Raw genomic sequence first — 18,359 nt, forward strand, 5'->3', positions numbered from 1 at the left:
CTATTTTTATATTTTCAGATTACAAAAACCTATATCTAGCATTGCTGTTTTTAATAGAACTTGCACTAGTGAAATTGACTTCAAGAAAGCCTATGACAAAGTCAAATGTTATTGACGAAGTCAACCAGTCTTTTCTTCAACAGACCCTAAGAAAGAAGGACTATTTCGAGAAAACGCATGCGTGGGCCAATAACTCGTCTCTAGAGATAGTGTGGTTATAAAAGTCAATGATGGCGTGGTCTTTACTTCCAGACAAAAAAGAGACCCCATCAGGGTGGTCCACTTTCTCTGATGTCAACCATTATATTCTAATTGAGTGTGCTAAACAGGATGACCAGATTACAAGACTTGTGCCACATCTATTTGATGGGGCCCTCTCCATTCTAAAACACATTGATGACACGATTCTTGTTATGGAACATGAGCTCGAAAAGTCTAGAAAGTGAAACTTCTTCTTTCAGCGTTTGAGAAGATGTTGGGTCTTAAAATTATTTTTTGTACAAGTTGTTGAAATATATTGTCGGCCTCTCTTCATCAGTTCGGACTTTTGAAGCAACTGGCTGGAGCATGAATTCGATATGGTATTCGAGCCAGGAGATCTTGAGTTCAAGACAACTTATGTCATGTTGCCACCAATCCACAAACTCCTACCCGTCGACCCATGAAAGTGATAGGGTTCGACCATGGCAGTGGTCCATTTGGGTCTCGTCTAGTCTCCTCTACACGACAGTCATGACCTCCTGCAACGACAAAGTGCTTGTGTTCCTCCAGACTAGGTGGAAGCTTCCCTCGTAGAAGATGATGTGATTGGCGTAGTTGTAGCCTGACACCATGTAAAATGTCGGAGCAGTACTAGTGGCTAGGTCAAACAGAATGTTTGTTGAGGGTAGCATGGGCTCTACGGTGGCCGGTGGCACATTCGGGTCTTGTGCTCTTGTCCCTGTTGGGCTTTCCCAGAAGGAAGAAGGAAAACGCACGCACACGCACACGAGAAGGAAGAAGAGACGCGCACGGACTTGGCACATACACAACTTATGCTGTTTTCTTGTATTTCTTCTCGACTAACAGAACTGATTACAAGTGTTTTTGCAGGGAAATATGATCACATCTGCAGATTACTATCACATATTTTTTTCGAGAATTATTAGTAACACATATTACTAGGATTTATTACCACATCTGCAGATTACAGCCCATTTGGTGGAAGAATCAGATCAGATATAGCGTGCAATGATTGAGAACCATTCTGCCGTTTGTGCTAGCTAGTGCATCATGAGCCAAACCTTCCCTAGAAATATAATGTTTATATCTCCAAAGCCCGTGTGAAATCACAAGCTGAGTAAGAAGGATTTCACTTGTAAAAACAGCAAGAGAGCAACTAAGACACACGTGCTGAAGCAAACCATTGTACAGAACATAATTAACCGGCAGCCATAGGCTTAGCTTCCATTGCATAAAACAAAGAGGCAAAAGACGATATGGACTACAAACCAACAACTTACCCATGCAAATTATTTTAGTAAATTGTAGTATAAACTAGAGCGGACTATTGGCCACTGCAAGCAATTGCGCTCAGCCGGATCTTCAGTGCATTCATATCAAACTCTTGCTCACGCCTGACAAGAATCGCATCCACCAATGTCGATGAGTCTCCATCATTGTTCAACGCCCTGTGTTGTGTGTGTTCACTGTGGACCCTTGCTTTGGGTTTGATTGAACTCTTCTTCATGCATTTGCATTGCAGTTATTCACTACCTTGTCGCTCAGAAAGTACCAGCAGATTGTGCTTCCTGGAGGCCCGGGAGTGACACCAGCCACAGTGGGAAGGCAAGGTGTGGACCTCTTGGTTTCCATGTCAAAGACCATGCCCCGATCCCTACCCCTCCCGCCGATCCAGTACACACAGTCACCCTTCAGGCCGGGAACACCTTTGGCATACATCGACACCGCATTGTTCCTCCCAACAAACACAGAGTAGCCCCCCAAGTTAGTCACAGCATCCCAACATGGGCGGCGCTGGGGATAATACTTGAGAACAAATATCTCATCCTCCCCTACGCGGCAGCAACCGCCTGCTGGGAGCGACAGAGTGACCATGCAACTTGTGTTCCTCCAGATTTGGTACAGGTTACCCTCGCAGGAGACTAGGTTCTTGGCGCTGGTATAGCCTGAAATCGTGTCGTACGGTGGTGCAAAGCTAGTAGTGGGGTCGAACGGAAGGTTGGTTGATGACAACAGGGGTTCGATTGTGGCCACCGGTGCATTTGGGTTCGGTCCGGTCTCCGCTACACGATGATGGCCACCTGCTGGCAGCAGCAAAGTGGGTGTGAAACTCGCGTTCCTCGGGAATTGGTACATGTTTCCCTTGTAGAAGAAGAGGTGTTTGGCGCTGGTATAGCCCGCCACCATGTCGTATGGCGGAGCAGAACTAGTGGTGGGGTCAAATAAAAGGTGGGCTAAGGATTGAAGCGGCTCGACCATGGTCGGCAGTGCATTCTGGTTCGGTCTGGTCTGCCCGTGACGACGCTTCGGCAGATGGACCACATAGACGTCTCCACGCCGAGTGAGGCAATAGACCATGCCTTCTTCGTGGTAGATGAGATCGGCGAGGTGGTCCTTGCCATCGAGCCGGACGGGGTCGAGAATGGTCCACTGCTTGTCTCCCCCGACAATACAGGCGAGTCTGTCGACATCGAACATGGCGACGATGATGAAATCATGCCTTGAAGTATTGACATCAAAGACAATCTTGGAGACTAGCCTGCTCACGCACATGAGTGCCGGCAAAGAGATCTTGAGCATGAGGGCCTCAAGCTCAAGGGGCGGCGCACGGGGAGCGAATCAGCAAAGGCGATGTTGGGGACGGGGCGTCCATCGATGGCACTGTTGAAGACGACGAGCAGCGACGGGGTTGGCGGTGTGAGCGTGCGGCGCCAAGATCCACAAGTGCCCCGCGCACTGGCGTAGCACTTGAGTTCATGGAGGATGTCACCTACGCGGTGGAGGAGGTCGGCCGGCAGGTCCGCCCAGGGCCCGAACGGTAGCAATGGTGTGGTAATGGGTGGAGTAGTGCTGGTTAGGCCTAGGGTTTCTGTTGGAACAGAGGCCATGATGAAGATTGTGAAATTTTTCGCTTTCAGAGAAGTCCCCTCCCCTCATCTAGAGGGAGAGAGGCGCTTGTGTTATTCGTTGGAGTGAAGACTTACATGAGAATGAAGCCGTTTAAATTAAACCGAAAAACATGAATAATCCGGAAAACCTTTATCCGCTAATAGCCTCCTCGCAAGGCACGTGTTCCATCCGTTCGGTCCAACACTCGCATGAGAATCAAAAAAATATAAATTATATCAAAACGTAGCTAATCTAGCAAACATTTACTATCCAATAGTCCTCCAACAACCGTACTGTGTTAAAAAAAAGTCCTCCAGCAGGGCATTAAGACGCACAAAGAATGAAATAATGGAAATTGAACAAAAGCATGCCTCATGCATCAAACATTTACTAGCCAATACTTCCCAACAAGGTGCTTGTCCAGTCGCGTTGCGTGCAGGCTCACACCAAAAAGTGATATACATTAAAACGAAAATGTCGCTAATCTGGTAAACATTTACAGGCCACACGGAATGGAAAGATATTAAATTAAATCAAAAGTATGGCTAATCTGGCAATCATTTAAGTCTAGTTTGGTTTCGATGTATATTTATAAAGGGTTCCTAGAATACCATGTTTTCTAGGAAAAAACCGTAGTCTAAAACACATGGAGTTGTTTGGATACAAGAAACACCTTGGTTTTGTAGGCCTGAGAAAGCCACACGCGTTGTCTCTATGTATACATCTATTCATAATTATTTTCATGTTTTCTTTGTGTTCTTGTTCCTTTTTCTTTTTTCTGTTTATCACTTTTAGCTCTTTATTATTAACTTTTTTTCTCTTTTTTGCTTTCCTTTTTACCTTTAAAATACATAAACATCTTTCTGATAAAATGCATGAATATTTTAAAATACATAGAAAAATTAGTAATATTTGATTACCATTTCATTAAAATAAATGGGCACTTTTATAATACACAAACTTATTGTAATTACTTTAATACTATTTTAAAAATGCATGAAAACGTTTTAATATTTATATTTTTTTAAATATGCAAACACTTTTTATAATACAAAACAATTTCTAAAATATGTGAACAGATTTTGAAACTATAGGATTTATTTTGAAAGAATATGTGAACATCTTTGTAATCACAAGAACATTTATCAAAATCCGTGAACACTTATTTTCAATCAGACGAAAATTTTAAAAAATAGGTTATCAACTTTTAATTATATGACCATTTTCAAAATAAAGTCAACAACTTTTGAAATATGTATGAATGTTTTTATATGTAAATTATCACACAATTGTTTTACTTTATTGTCAACTAATCGCTTTCGCTGATCGGTGCTAGTCTTTCCTGCTATGAATTTCCTAGGTTAATTATATGCAAATTTTGCCTGTACATCTAAAGCATTTTTATACACTGTTAACAGTTTGGACATAAATGATTAACAATTTCTAAAGACATGTTTTGGACATATTTTTTAATACACATAAACAAATATTCAAATCCAAGCTAAGCCTTCTTTAATGGTATCAGAGACATCTTTTACCTACACAAACAAATATTTTTCTTCGTACAAATGTTTTCAAAACATTTCATGAACTTTTTCTCAAATGGTATGAAACATTTTTTTAATTATCAAAACATTTTAGTTACACTGTACAGACATTTTACAATAATGTCAAGTATATTTTATTTTGGGTTTAGTTATATTAGCACTAATTTCAATTGCACGAATATTGTTTTTACAATTTCTTGAACGCATTTCTTGAACGCATGAGCAACATTTTTCAAAATTTCGAAATATAAAATATTTTCCCAATTTAGCAACAAAAAAAAGAGTAATAGAAAAACATGCGTTGGAGAGCCAGCCCTTCTGCCGTGTTGGACCGCACCTAAGGGAAGCAGTACACCAGACACTATTCCGCGCCTCAACGTCGGATATACTACAAATCACAAACCACCGCACACCCTCTACTGCACAATATTTTTAAATGTGCCAGCCCACGTATAATTGTTTCCAATCATTTGTTTCTTGGGATCCTTTACCCAATGATTTTTACTGCATTTTTTCTAGGCAGTTCTCTCCTGGTTATTCCCTGCCGGTTTTCTCATTTCGTTTCTCATTTCCCCTTTGTTTTATTTTCTATTCTTCTCTGTAAAAAATTTCAACTTATTCACCTATTGGTGAACTTTTTAGAAATTCGTGTATTTTCAAAATTTTGGAAACTTTTTCAAATCTGTGAACATTTTCCCCACTTTTTTGATTTTTTTTCAATTTGTAATGTTTTTTTTTCATTTTTGCAAACTTTTCCAAATGACGAACTTTTCCAAATAGTGAAATGTTTTCATATCCATGAACTTTTCTAATGGGAACTTATGTTAAAAAATTCTCGATCTCTTTGTATTCCTCAAATTTTTACTATTATCGATGAGTTTTTTTTTGAAATTGTGATATTTTTGGAAATTCATCATTCTTTTAGTTTTTTGAACATATGTGAAATTTTTCAGTGAAAACCTGAACTTTATAAAATCAGTAATCTTATTTATATATTATTCCTTATTTTGATTTTTTTTTCTTCATGTTGCAAAAGTCAAAGCTTGATCGGACTAATGGTCAACTGTTGACCGTCGACCAAATGCACCTTGGCAATAGCGACTGCAGTGCGTGTTTTAATGGGTCGGGCCATGGTTGCGGGCTAGCAGGATAGAGGAAAGACCGAGATGGGCCGTCCCAGACTCGCACAAGGCGACTGGCTCGTTGTTTTAGTTTTTATTTTACTATATACATCCAAATATCATATATAAACATATTCCAAAAATACTTTGCATAAAGCATTGAATATGTTGACCAAGCATTTCAAAAATGTTAACAAATTATAGAGAAAATATTTCTCATGTATACGAAAAATGCATAAAAATATATGCAATCTTTGTGAAAAGATATTGGCAATGTACTTAAAAAATGTTAAATGAGTCTTTGAAAAATGTTAAATGAGTATAGAAAAACTTTTGACCATGTACTTTACAAAGGTTAAACTTGGATATAAAAAATGTTAAATGTGTATAGAAAAATGTTGAACTTATATTAAATTTTTATTAAACTTGTATTTGAAAAATGTTGAATGTTTATAGAATTTTGTTGACCATTTAGTCAAAAAATGATAAAATGTTATTTCAAAATATTAAATTTGTATATTAAAAATGTTGACAATGTATTACAAATGTTAAATTTGTTTTCTAAAAATGTTAACCATGTATTTTGTTAATTTATCATTGTGTATAAAAGCAATGTTAACCTTGTATTCAAGAAATTTTACAATTGTATTTAAAAGTTTAATCATTTGAAAAAATGTTAAATGTGTAAAAAATGTGAATCATGTATTAAAAATGTTATTTTGTTACTTTAGAAATGTTAATCAAGAATTTGAGAAAACTTGTATTACAAAAATGTATTAGATATATAGGAAAAATTGTATAGAAACCTAGTGAAACCCGAGAGAAAAGAAGAAAATTGGATGAAAAACAAACAAACAAAACCAAAGTAAAATGAAGAAAAATAAGAAAGAAAAGAGACCAATGAGAACCATGGAAAGAAAAAGGAAACCAAATAAAAATAAAGAAAAATAAAAAAGAGAGAAAAATGAAGGGAAGCTAATCAAAAAAAAGGAAAAAAGGAAAAAATCTGGAAAAGCAATGAAAAAACCGGCTCAATCTCTTTCCTTCAAGTGTGCACGAATGGGCTGGCTCGATTACTGACAGATTCTACCCTCTCAGCTAGAGCAAGATATATATAGGGGACCGCCTATACAGCCACGGGAGGGTCGGCCCATGTGCGTGGCGGGGAACCCCTTGTTTTTTTATCCTTTTGTTTTCTGTTTTCAGCTTTATTTTGTTTTTAAAAATAATTAGTATTTCAGAAAAAGTTACAAAATTTCCAATTATACGTGAATTCAAAAATTATTCACAATTTGAAGTTTTTTCAGGAAATGATAAATTCTCAAGTATTCGATAAATGTTCACAATTTCAAAAATAATGTTTGTTCATTCAAAAAATGTTTATAATTTCATAAAATGTTCACGATTTGGAAAACTGTTCACGATTTCAGAAAAATGTTCACGATTTCAAAAAAGAGAAACAGAACATTAAATAAAAGAGAAAAAGGAAAATGTTCACAATTTCAAAAAAATGTTCATGATTTGAAAAAATGTTCACGATTTAAAAAAAGGGAAACAGAACATTAAAGAAAAGAAAAAATAAAAATGTTCCTGATTTCAAAAAAGTGTTCATGATTTCAAAAAAATGAGAAACAGAACATTAAAGAAAAGAGAAAAACAAAAATTTCAGAAAAAGAGAAAACAGAACATTAAAGAAAATAGAAAAAGGAAAATAATTAATCAGAAAAGGTAAAACAGAAAAAGGAAATACAAAATAAAAAACCAGGTCTGGGAAGGTTCTAGAACATTCCCAAAACCGGTGGGGAGGAATCCCTATAGGAACCCGTAGACATAGGCGCCGTAGTAAGGTGGATCCTATTTGCCTTCTCCATAGAGGACCGAGGTGGACCGGCCAGTTTTACGGCAGCACCACGATGTGCTCGCTGCAATTTATTTGTTTTCTCTCTTTTTCATTTGCCTTTTTTCATGATCATTTTGGCTTTTCTGGTGTTTTGTTTGTTTTGTTTTTCTGCTTTCCGTTATTTCATTATTTTTTTCTTTTTCTTTTTCTTTAATGCATGGTTAACAATATTTTAATAGATGGTGAAGAAATCATTAATATATGATGAACACAATTTATATAGAAACTAAACAATTTTTTAATATACAGTGAAAATTTGCAATATACGCTGAGCTTTTTATCACACGATGAAAATTATTAATTGTAAAATAAAATTTTCTAATACACGTCAAACAATTTTCAGTATATGGTGAAATTTTGAAGTATACGGTGAACATATTTTAATATACACTGAATTTTTTAGACACGCACTGAACAAATTTCTGAAATACAAGTTGAGTTTTAATATTTTTTGGCATATCTAGCATCATAGAAAAAACAGCCAGGTTTTTTTGCGAGAAAAACTAACTAAAAAGCTGAAGAGAAGAAATCGCCTCCCAACACATAATTAATAAATTTAATGATTTTGCCTGGGTCAGCGGGACAATTCAGGACATTTTTAAAATGCATAAACATTTTTTGAGAATACATGAATATTTTATTAAAATTGTGTCAATTCTTTTTAAAAAATTGTGAATATTTATTTAACAAATGATGAATAATTTTAACAAATGATATGATCCAGCCACTTGATAAATTGTTTTCGAACTATTTGATGTATAAATAGTTTATGTGTGATAAACACTTTTAATACACGGTGAATTGTTTGAATTTTATGGTGAACATTTTAGTGAAAGAAGGTGAAATTTTTTTGAATACCTAATGAACATTTTGTATCCATAATGATATTTTGACCAACTTAATAAAATGGATATATTTTCAAATCTAAATATTTTTGAATACCCTGTGAGCAGTTTGAGATACACGTTATACAAATTTTAAATACTTGTAAACATGTTTTGAAATAAAAATTTTAAATAGTTGATAATTGTTTTTAAATACAAATAATTCCTGAAATGCATGTCAATTTTTTGGGTAAAATTTATTTATAAATAAATTTAAATAGTTGATAATTGTTTTTAAATACAAATAATTCCTGAAATGCATGTCAATTTTTTGGGTAAAATTTATTTATAAATATATTTACTGTAACAGTCCTAAAAATAGACAAAATTTAGAATAAAAATGTGAGAAATAGCTGAAAAAAAAACCATGCATTCATCGGCTTGTCCTTCAGCAGACGGCCTTGTCCTAATCGTGCATTAGGCCTGGCACAACTAGGGGTGCTACAGGCGTTGCCTATATGAGCCCTTCGTTCCATATTAGTTGACGCTCAAACAAATGTATGTAGCATTGAAATACGTCTAAATATATTCGTTTGAGTGTCAACTAATGTGGAACGAATGTAGTAACAATTTCATCAAAGGAGAGAGAAAAAATACGAGGGCAAGTAATAGTCATAAGTATATGTTCTATGTCAATTCAGTATAACATCATTTGCAAACATTCTTCAGCTTTTCTATAACTTGACCTTTTCTGTAGAGTGCAGCTTGCCAGGCAATACAGTGTCAGAGTTACAAAAATATAACAACGGAACACTACAATGGCCTCCCAACTCAACCTCTAGTGTTACTAAGAATATCTACACAAATAATCAGCGGCTAACATCGTGAAATAGTTATCAAGCTGCAACCTCTTTTCCAAAAGCTCCACCAGCTGTTCAAGTTGGTAATGTACTCGCCGAGTTTGAAGCCTCAAAATAGCGGTTGTAGGACAGAGATAATTAAATGGTGGAAAACCAATTATTTTTAAATATATGAACTAGAATTGGCATGGGAATTGAAAAAAATTGTGAAAGCAAACCAAGAGAGTCAATTATAGCTCTTCTTATGTTACAAATGTTGATAGGATTATTTAGAATACAGTTTCTATGCTTACCATATTACCCGCCCCCTCTCTCTCTCTCTTACACATACACCCACACACATACACATATTTGTTTTTGGTTTTTGATAATGGCGGAACTCATTTCCCTATGAGCCTTCTCTACACCGATCGATGCACTGTTACGAACTATCGCTACCAACACGTACTTCTGGCTTGTCCCTGGCAGGCTGATTTGGTTTGTTAGGGCATGTACAATTGTGCTATCTTAGAAGTGTCATGTGTGATAAATGCTGCGGTGGAGGAGAGAGAAACCATAAGAAAAGTCTTGTTTTATCTTAATTAAGAGATGATCTGAAAGTGCGTTATATCGACTAGAGTGGGGGGGGTGAATAAGCGATTTTTACAAATTCGTCACTGAGGAATTTCAAGGTGAGGAAATTTCTAAGCAACGAACTACTTAGCAGCGGAGTACTCATTCGGGAGCCCCCGCAAGGGTCACTTGGGGTGGGCTGGGAGCGTGCCACTTGGCACGCTATCAGCTGCCGCCACATGTCGCACTCTAGATGCTCCCTCCGGATTTGTTTTTATTTGCATTTTCGACATTCAGATGTCTTTTTTTAGTTTTCCCTGATTTTTCTTAGGTTTTGGATTAAAAAAATTTGGGGAAAAACATTTTGATGCAAGAAAAGACAAATTTTTCCTCTTCCGCAAGAGGTACACATTTACTTCTCGTGAAGGCATGGATTTGCTTACGCGGGAGGCACGGCCGTGACTCTAGCAAAAGAGGCATGGCCGTGTCTCTCGTAAAAGAAAAAATGTTTTCTTTTTTTCCTACCACGAGAGGTACGGATTTACTTATCCAGGAGGCACGGAGTTGCTTCCGCGGGAGGCATGGTCGTGCCTCTCGGAAAAGGAATAAAACACGTTTTTTTCCTCCCGCGAGAAGCATGGATTTACTTCTCGTGGAGGCACGGATTTGCTTATGTGAGTAGTGCCTCTCGGAAAGGAAAAAAAACGTGTTTTTTCCTTCTACGAGGCACGGATTTGCTTCTGCGAGAGGCACGGTCATGCCTCTTGGAAAGAGAAAAAACGTGCTCCCGCTTCAGGTTTTTTGTTCGGTTTTTTCGTGAAAAAAGTTCATTTAAACCAATGAACATGATATTTAGCTTTGAAGATCTCAACACGAGGAATCCAACAATGAAAACGGTTCGAGATTTGGACATATGGTTTGAGAGATAAAATGTTTTGATTAAACGAATCTACGAAAATGGGAAAGCTTGCAGGTTGCGACAAACGGTGCATATGCCGTGCAACACTTGTCGCAACCGACCTTTCCAAAGAGTACTTCTCAACTAGTGATTTCGTCTAAACAGAGGGAGAGCTAACGAGCACAATTGATGGGATACCCCTATATCTGCATTCTGCGAGACAAGGGAACAATCGTTGAAGGGTACCACGAGTTGGGCATGCCTAGGCGCACGGGAAACAACAACCTTGTTTTCTTTTTTTTCATGTTTTTTTGTTGTTGTTTGCTTTTTTTTTATTTTTTATACCTCCAAATATTATAAATCAATACATTACAGAAATCACTCTACATAAAATATTTGAAAAATGTTGACTAAACATTAATAAAATGTTAAATTTGTATAGAGAAAATGTTTATCACGTGTGCAAAAAATCTGTACAAAAAATGTGTATGAATTTGATCATGTATTTATATCAAGTGAATAGAGCATCTGAAAAAAAATATTGAACAAGTGTTTGAAAAATGTTAAGCAAGCATTTGGAAAATACTAAATGCATATAGAAAAAATGTCGATCATTTATTAAAAAAGTGATGAATTTTTTTATCAGGTATATAAAAATGTTAATCAAGCATTTGAAAAAATGTTTAACAAGTATTTGAAAAATGTTAAATGTGTATAGAAAAAATGTTGACCATGTATTAAAACATGATGAATTTTTTTGACCATGTATATAAAAATGGCAATCAAGCATTTGAAAAATGTTAAATGCATTTAGAAAAAAATGTTGACATTGTGTTAAAAAATGTTAATATTGCATTTGAAAATGTTAATCAAGCAAAAAAGAAACAAAGAAAAAAAATTAAAACAAAAAAAGAATCAAAAAATCAAATAAAAAAATGAATAATAAAACGAAACAAAATTGCAAAATAATAAAAAAACAAAAAACCAGAGAAGAAAAAAGAAACAAAAGAAAACGAAAAAAGCATTGAAAACTAAAAAAGAAGAAAAAGGGAAGAAGGAAAGTGTGTGAAACCCGGCTCTTTTCCTTCTAGTAGGTCGCACCCTATGTATTGTACATGGACACGATGTTGGCGCAGTGGCTAACAGTGCCTTGAAGCAATGAGGAGATCCCAGGATTGATCCCTCACATGCACCCATTTTAACTCTTTTTTTTCTAAAAAATATGCACTTGTGGGCCGGCCAGATACTGTAGCGTTCGACGCGAGAGGTTCTTCTGTCTCGCTTAATGCAAGATATAACACTCGCACAATTGATGAGAAGAAGTAGTTATGACGCATAAGGGAAAGGCCAAGGAAAGGTATTTGAACTAATAGAGAAGATGCCGTCACATGAAATGGCAGAGGTGGATATGGCATGCCGGAGGAAGGCCGTCCGCGAAAAACTCTTTCAGAGTCCACTTGCAACTCACATGTTTAACATTATTCAAATGCTTGATTAACATTTTTCAAATACATGATTCACATGTTTTGAATACATGCATGGTAAATATTTTTCTTATGCACACTTGTAAGAAATTTCAAATGCTTGACTAAAAAAATTCAAGTACAAGATTAATATTTTCTAACACATGGTCAACATTTTTCTAAGCATATTTAACATTACAAATGCAATATTAACATTTTTTAACACAATGTCAACATTTTTTCTAAATGCATTTAACATTTTTCAAATGATTTATTAACATTTTATGTACATGGTCAAAAAAATTCATCACTTTTTTAATACATGGTCAACATTTTTTCTATACACATTCAATATTTTGCAAATATTTGTTAAACATTCTTTAAAATGCTTGATTAACATATATATATATATATATATATATATATAGATAAAAAAATTCATCACTTTTTTATTACATGATCGACACTTTTTCTATACGCATTTAGTATTTTCCAAATGCTTGCTTAACATTTTTCAAACACTTGTTCAATAGCGGTGAAGTGCCCAGTTAGGAACTTCACTTGATGCACTACATCGTGGTTTAATATTTGAAGCTTCTTTTGTCGTGAAGAAAATGTTAGGCTCGGTCGGTTTTCTTCTCGTACTGAAGCATGGAAGCACTCTTCAAGTTGTTTGTTCGATTTTATTTTATCTAGATGGAGGCATATACACCATCTTGAAAAATACAACAATGGATAGGTTTCTCACTTTCTTTCAGTGGGAAGTAGCACAATCTTCTGTAATTAAATAATTATTGTGTTGCTGCTTCAAATCAATAATAGGTTCAGCAAGCCTTTGCTAAGCATTAAACTTTCAGCTTCAAACTTATGTGTTTTCTTCCAAGTGTTGTATATGTATTGCTGCTGCTAAATACTCATCTCGGGTATGATGGATGTTTTGTACTTAAATAATCAAATAGCTGATATATTTCGTTTTCAACGCAAAATTTGTTAAATGCAAGATTTGTGCATGGATGTATAGTGGTTGCCAGTTTGGTCAAATACCTTCTAACCTATGGCAGTAGATCACCTGCCCGCGCCTGGATGGCAGATTAGTGCATGGATGTATAGTAGTTGTAAAACCTCTAATGTTGTCCCTGTAGCCTGCTTCGCACATAATTCGCACAATAATTCACTTCTAATGACATTGTGGTGGAGGTGCTGATGTGAGCACACATGGAGGAGAAACAATTATCAATGTATGCCATGGAGTACACTGTACAATACCAAAGAAGATACTTAGGAAGTTGCGGGCTACCTTTACAGAGCAGCGGTGGTTATGTCTTTCCCGATGGCGAGCGTGGCGATCTTGTGGGAGACGGAGGACACCGACGACCTTCACGGTGGACGGCGACCTTCACAGGAGAAAAGGCCATGGGGAGCAGCAAGATCAGGGAGCAAAGAACTGAGACCTTTGACTGTTAATATGTTCCCTTGAGCTGAGGGCTCGCTGACTTCATTTCTGGGGATGATGAAGATGATAAGCATCATCACATCTCGCCTCGATGATGTTGTTGGGATATGCACTGATGCGGGGAATGAAGCGGTGGTTACGTCCATGCCTTGAGTTGTCTGAGTGATTGGCGGCGGCAGATCCCGCCTTAGAAAAAACCGGGGGAGGGTGGACATGGGGACGTGAGGGGAACACGCATAGACTTGCACGATGGGGTGGCAGTTGCGTGGGTGGAGAGAGCGACGTGTTGTGCGATGGGGGTCATGGGGTCATGAAGGACAAAAAACTGGGGGGAGGGTGGACATGAGGACGTGAGAGAAAAAGACCAAACCACAGGAGTGACGTACAAGGTGGAGGCGAAGCGAAGCGACATACCAAACCAACCATCACTACCGCAAAACCCCCCTTTAATAGTAGATATTGTGATTGTTGATATTTTTTCATATATTCTTGGTCAAACATTTAGTAATCCTGACTTGGGAGAAATATTATATGCAGAGTAAAAAAGGATTACATCTAAGCAACACAATAATTATAAAAAAAATACCACCTGTGTGGTCAATATAAATGGATCAAGATCATACACAAGACGCGGTCAGTGCATGTGGTTGTGGGACATCCAAATGAGTACGTGGAAGCTCTTACCTAACACATACTCGCTCCATTCAGGTTTATTAGGCCTCATAAGATCATAGACATGTCCGTTTTCTAAGGCCTCGCTATGGAAAGGTGCATACATGCAACCATTTCATTGGTTGCATCGAGAGCCATTGTCGTTGGTGCCATGACTGAGGAATTAATACGTTGCACGCCCGCTTTCTCATTGGCTGTATGTATGAACTGGCATGTGAGAGAGTGCATCGGTAAAATTAATATAAGCAAATTATTATGTGTCTTGGTCCAAGAGAAGTGGTCTTTAGGCCTAAGAAACATATGCCTTAGTCAATGATGTTCAAAGTTCATTTTGTTACAAATAATGAGCCGGTAACAAATATTAGGAAAAAGAAAATAACATGAAAGTATTTTTCTCATTCAATTTAAAATTCATATTTCAATGTAGTGTTGATAAACTTTGAATTTCAAGAATTTTGCCTAGTTGATAAAATGGTGTCCCGACTTCAGTTTTAAAGTTTTTTTAGGCTGATATATTTCTTATAAAATATTGAGACATCACCAATATGAGGAATGTTTTTTTTCATGGCTTCGGTTTTGTTCTCAGCTTCACAATCATTATTTAGATGTTAACCAAAAATTACAATTCTCATTTCTGAACAAATTAGAGACGTCAAAATCAACTCCACAGGCTTGCATTTTTTTTAACTCCATAGATTTCTGATTGAACTTTACAATATGAAAATATGTACTGCGTGACGTATACAACTCGTGATGATGTCTGACCATTTTTCAATGCTACCTACCAAAGCTAATTAGTTGATGTGCTGCATTTGCTACCCTAGTGGTATGGTGGCCCACAGAGCCTTGTATACATTTTTTCGATAAAGGGCGATTTTATTAACTCAAAAATGTAGCATCAAGTGGATACAAAGCATTATGAGCAACACCCGGTCTCTGCATAACTAGGATGCACACAGCCGAACACCAAAAGTCTGACAACCAGAAGAAAACAAAAACCGACAAATCGGCAATAGTAGAGTCCTATAGACCGACACTGTGCCTATGTCGAAAAAAGTGAGATGAACCGATCCGGAGGTTATGCTGCCACCCATGTTGGGTAAAAACCTCCGTAGCCACCTGCTCCAACCGCATACACACCGCCTTGAACAGCGGTTGGACCTCCGCTCGTTGTAGTATAGACCACATACGAAGCGAGTGCGTACAACGGAAAATAGCCTGCAAAGGAGAAGCATTTTTGCCATTAAAAACAAAATCATTTCTACATAGCCAAAGCGACCAAAGTAAGGCATGCGCTCCCACCCTTAATAGCGTTTTGAACCTATTTGAAATATCGTCCAACCAATGACCAAAAATATTGGCAACACTTGTGGCCTTGTATACATAGTTGTATTTATGTTGTACACTCTTTGTATCTCTTTTGTATTTGTTGGCTCACTATATTAGCCATGGATCTTAGGGCCATGGTTAATAGTACAATTGCTGGCTATATGATGTAGCCACGGCATCTGTTGCCAAGTTGATAGCCGACAAGTATAATAGTTAGATATAAATATCTACTAGGTCCACCTCACTCTCTCACGAATATTCTAGGAACACATGATGCAGCTAGGTATTGATCTGTAGCCCACTCCTCTTCTCTATTCTCCAACTCAGTAAAACTATATTATTTAAAGTCTTACAACTTGTCTACATCATTTTATTGTACTTGTTTTAAAGTGCCGATTTATGTTCTAGTAGATTTCATGGGCACTGGGAACAGGGCCGGCCCTGGGGCATGGGCAGAGGGGCGACGGCCCACGGCCCAGGCCAGAGGGGGGCCCATGATGTAGTACACATATAGTATAGCCCAGCAAAAATATAGACAAGAGAAAAATTATGAGAGGAAGAAAACAAGATGGGCTCGGCCCATTGGATCGCCTGATAATGCATAGCGAAGCGTCGCGCACGCAAGTCACAGCCGCTCGATGCACGCGTACGTGTGAAACAAATCAATTGGAATGTCTGGCTTTTCCTTTCTTCTTAAAAATAAAAAAATCTGACTTTTTCCATTCGTCACTCGTCGGTTCTTCTTCGTCGTCTCATCAGCCCGTCGCTCCGTCGTTCCTCGCTCGGTGCCTCAGCCGCTCGTTGCCGCCGCGGCACGCAGCAATCCGACAACTCGGCTTTCCAGCAATACGGCAATACATATGTATGTGAACGCAGGTCTGTACCCAATATTCATGTTCGGATGTTCCTGATCTATTCATCCATCCCCAATTTCAGTAGTTTCTTTAGTACGTATATTAAAACTATTCATCCACGATTCATCCCATGAAGTATCTAATTTTTTATGTATAATTTTCTAATTCAATCTTTCATAGTATGTATTCAACAATCCTAATTTTTTGTCATTCTGTGTACATGTCTAGGGTTCTGATCATCCGATCTATAAATTTCTAATTCGTTGTCTACTCTTTGCTTCGTAATATTAGGACATTAGCATGCCATGTTGCCTAAGAAGCATTTGTCGGGTGCTGAAAAAAGAAAAAGAAAGAAAGAAATACATCTGAAAATTCAACCACTTAAGGGTTCTTTGACAAAGTATTTTACATCTTCAAGTATTATTGATGTCAGTGAAGAACATAGGCAAGGAACTAATCCCGAGCATGAAAATTCAGATATTAAGGTCAATGAAGATTGTGAAAATATACAGAGGAGCAAATAAATTTGTTTCCTATTTGAGGTAATCATGTCATGTTTGTTTTATTTTGCATTGTCCAATAACTATTGTAGTCAAATTTCAAACTAAAGATGTGTGGTTGAAAATTTAGTTTTAGTATTATGCAAATGAAGTTATATATATATATGTATCACGCAAACACACACACTCACACACACAGTCTTAGGACATAAAGGGCCCATGTCGTCGAGTTCGCCTAGGGTCTCCCGGAACACAGGGCCGGCCCTGACTGGGAACCATGTCCCAAAAATCCACGGTCCCAGGTATCTCCCTTTTTTGTTCTGTATTTCAAAATGTTATGAGCATGTGGGACCTTGTATTGGCCCGTTGCTATTTATGAGAATCAACTACTCACCAACTACTACCTGCAATTTGTGGCCAGGGCAGTTTATTTGTCCAAGCTGCCTGCAGTTAATACTTGTAACTCCAATTTATTAGTATCTTGTGTTACACTAGTTTTGATTTTTTTCCCAAGTTGAATCTTAATTTTTTTGAATGTTTGTACAGAAAGTGTGTGAGAACGTTTTTTGTTGAAACTGAAGTCAAATTACGAATCAACCTGTGGTTGGATGGTTATGAGGACAGCGGTGTCCCCAACCCACCAGGATTCAAGGCCTAGACTTGACATGGGTCCTCGCATTTTCCTGGATTTATTTCAGGTTTTTCGGCAATGTTCGTTTAGTGGGAGGAGATGTTTCCGTCAACTGCGAGGCGTCTGTGGTGACTTCGTCAATCTCAAGTTGCTATGCTAGCTCAGTCTATCAGAGGTACTTATAGGGGCATGGTGTGCGTGCATGCGTTTATAGGGGTGAGCGTATGCTTGTGTATGTGAGCGACCTCGATCATACTGTGTTGAAAAAAAACTGAAGTCAAAAAATGTGTGTTATGATATTTATTAAAAATTAAAAGTAAGAAATAAAAATAAAAATTTAATTTTTGAAATAAAGCTAAAATATAACTCAACACTTGTTATAGATTGAATTTATATTATTCTAAATTCCAATTTCGAAATTGTAATATGCACATTTGTTGAGATTTTGAATGTGAAATATCAAAATTGTATACAATATTTGCAGTACATGTTTGACATGAACATTTGAATGCCTACTTATCGAATGAGTGAGATATGATCTTAGAAAGTGGCCTGAGTTTTATTTTGTACTTAGATAAAAATAATCTTTCCATTCAAGCTTTTCGTTTTGGGCTTAGATAAAAACGCTTGCAATACACTAGTAA

General features: G+C 37.0%; 1 pseudogene; it reads right to left on the reverse strand.

Moving 5' to 3' along the window:
* Nucleotides 1-1,725: 1,725 nt before the first annotated feature.
* Nucleotides 1,726-3,110, reverse strand: LOC125541103 (annotated as a pseudogene).
* Nucleotides 3,111-18,359: the final 15,249 nt, after the last annotated feature.

This window comes from Triticum urartu, chromosome 2 (genome assembly GCF_003073215.2).
Source record: "Triticum urartu cultivar G1812 chromosome 2, Tu2.1, whole genome shotgun sequence".
Lineage (NCBI taxonomy): Eukaryota > Viridiplantae > Streptophyta > Magnoliopsida > Poales > Poaceae > Triticum > Triticum urartu.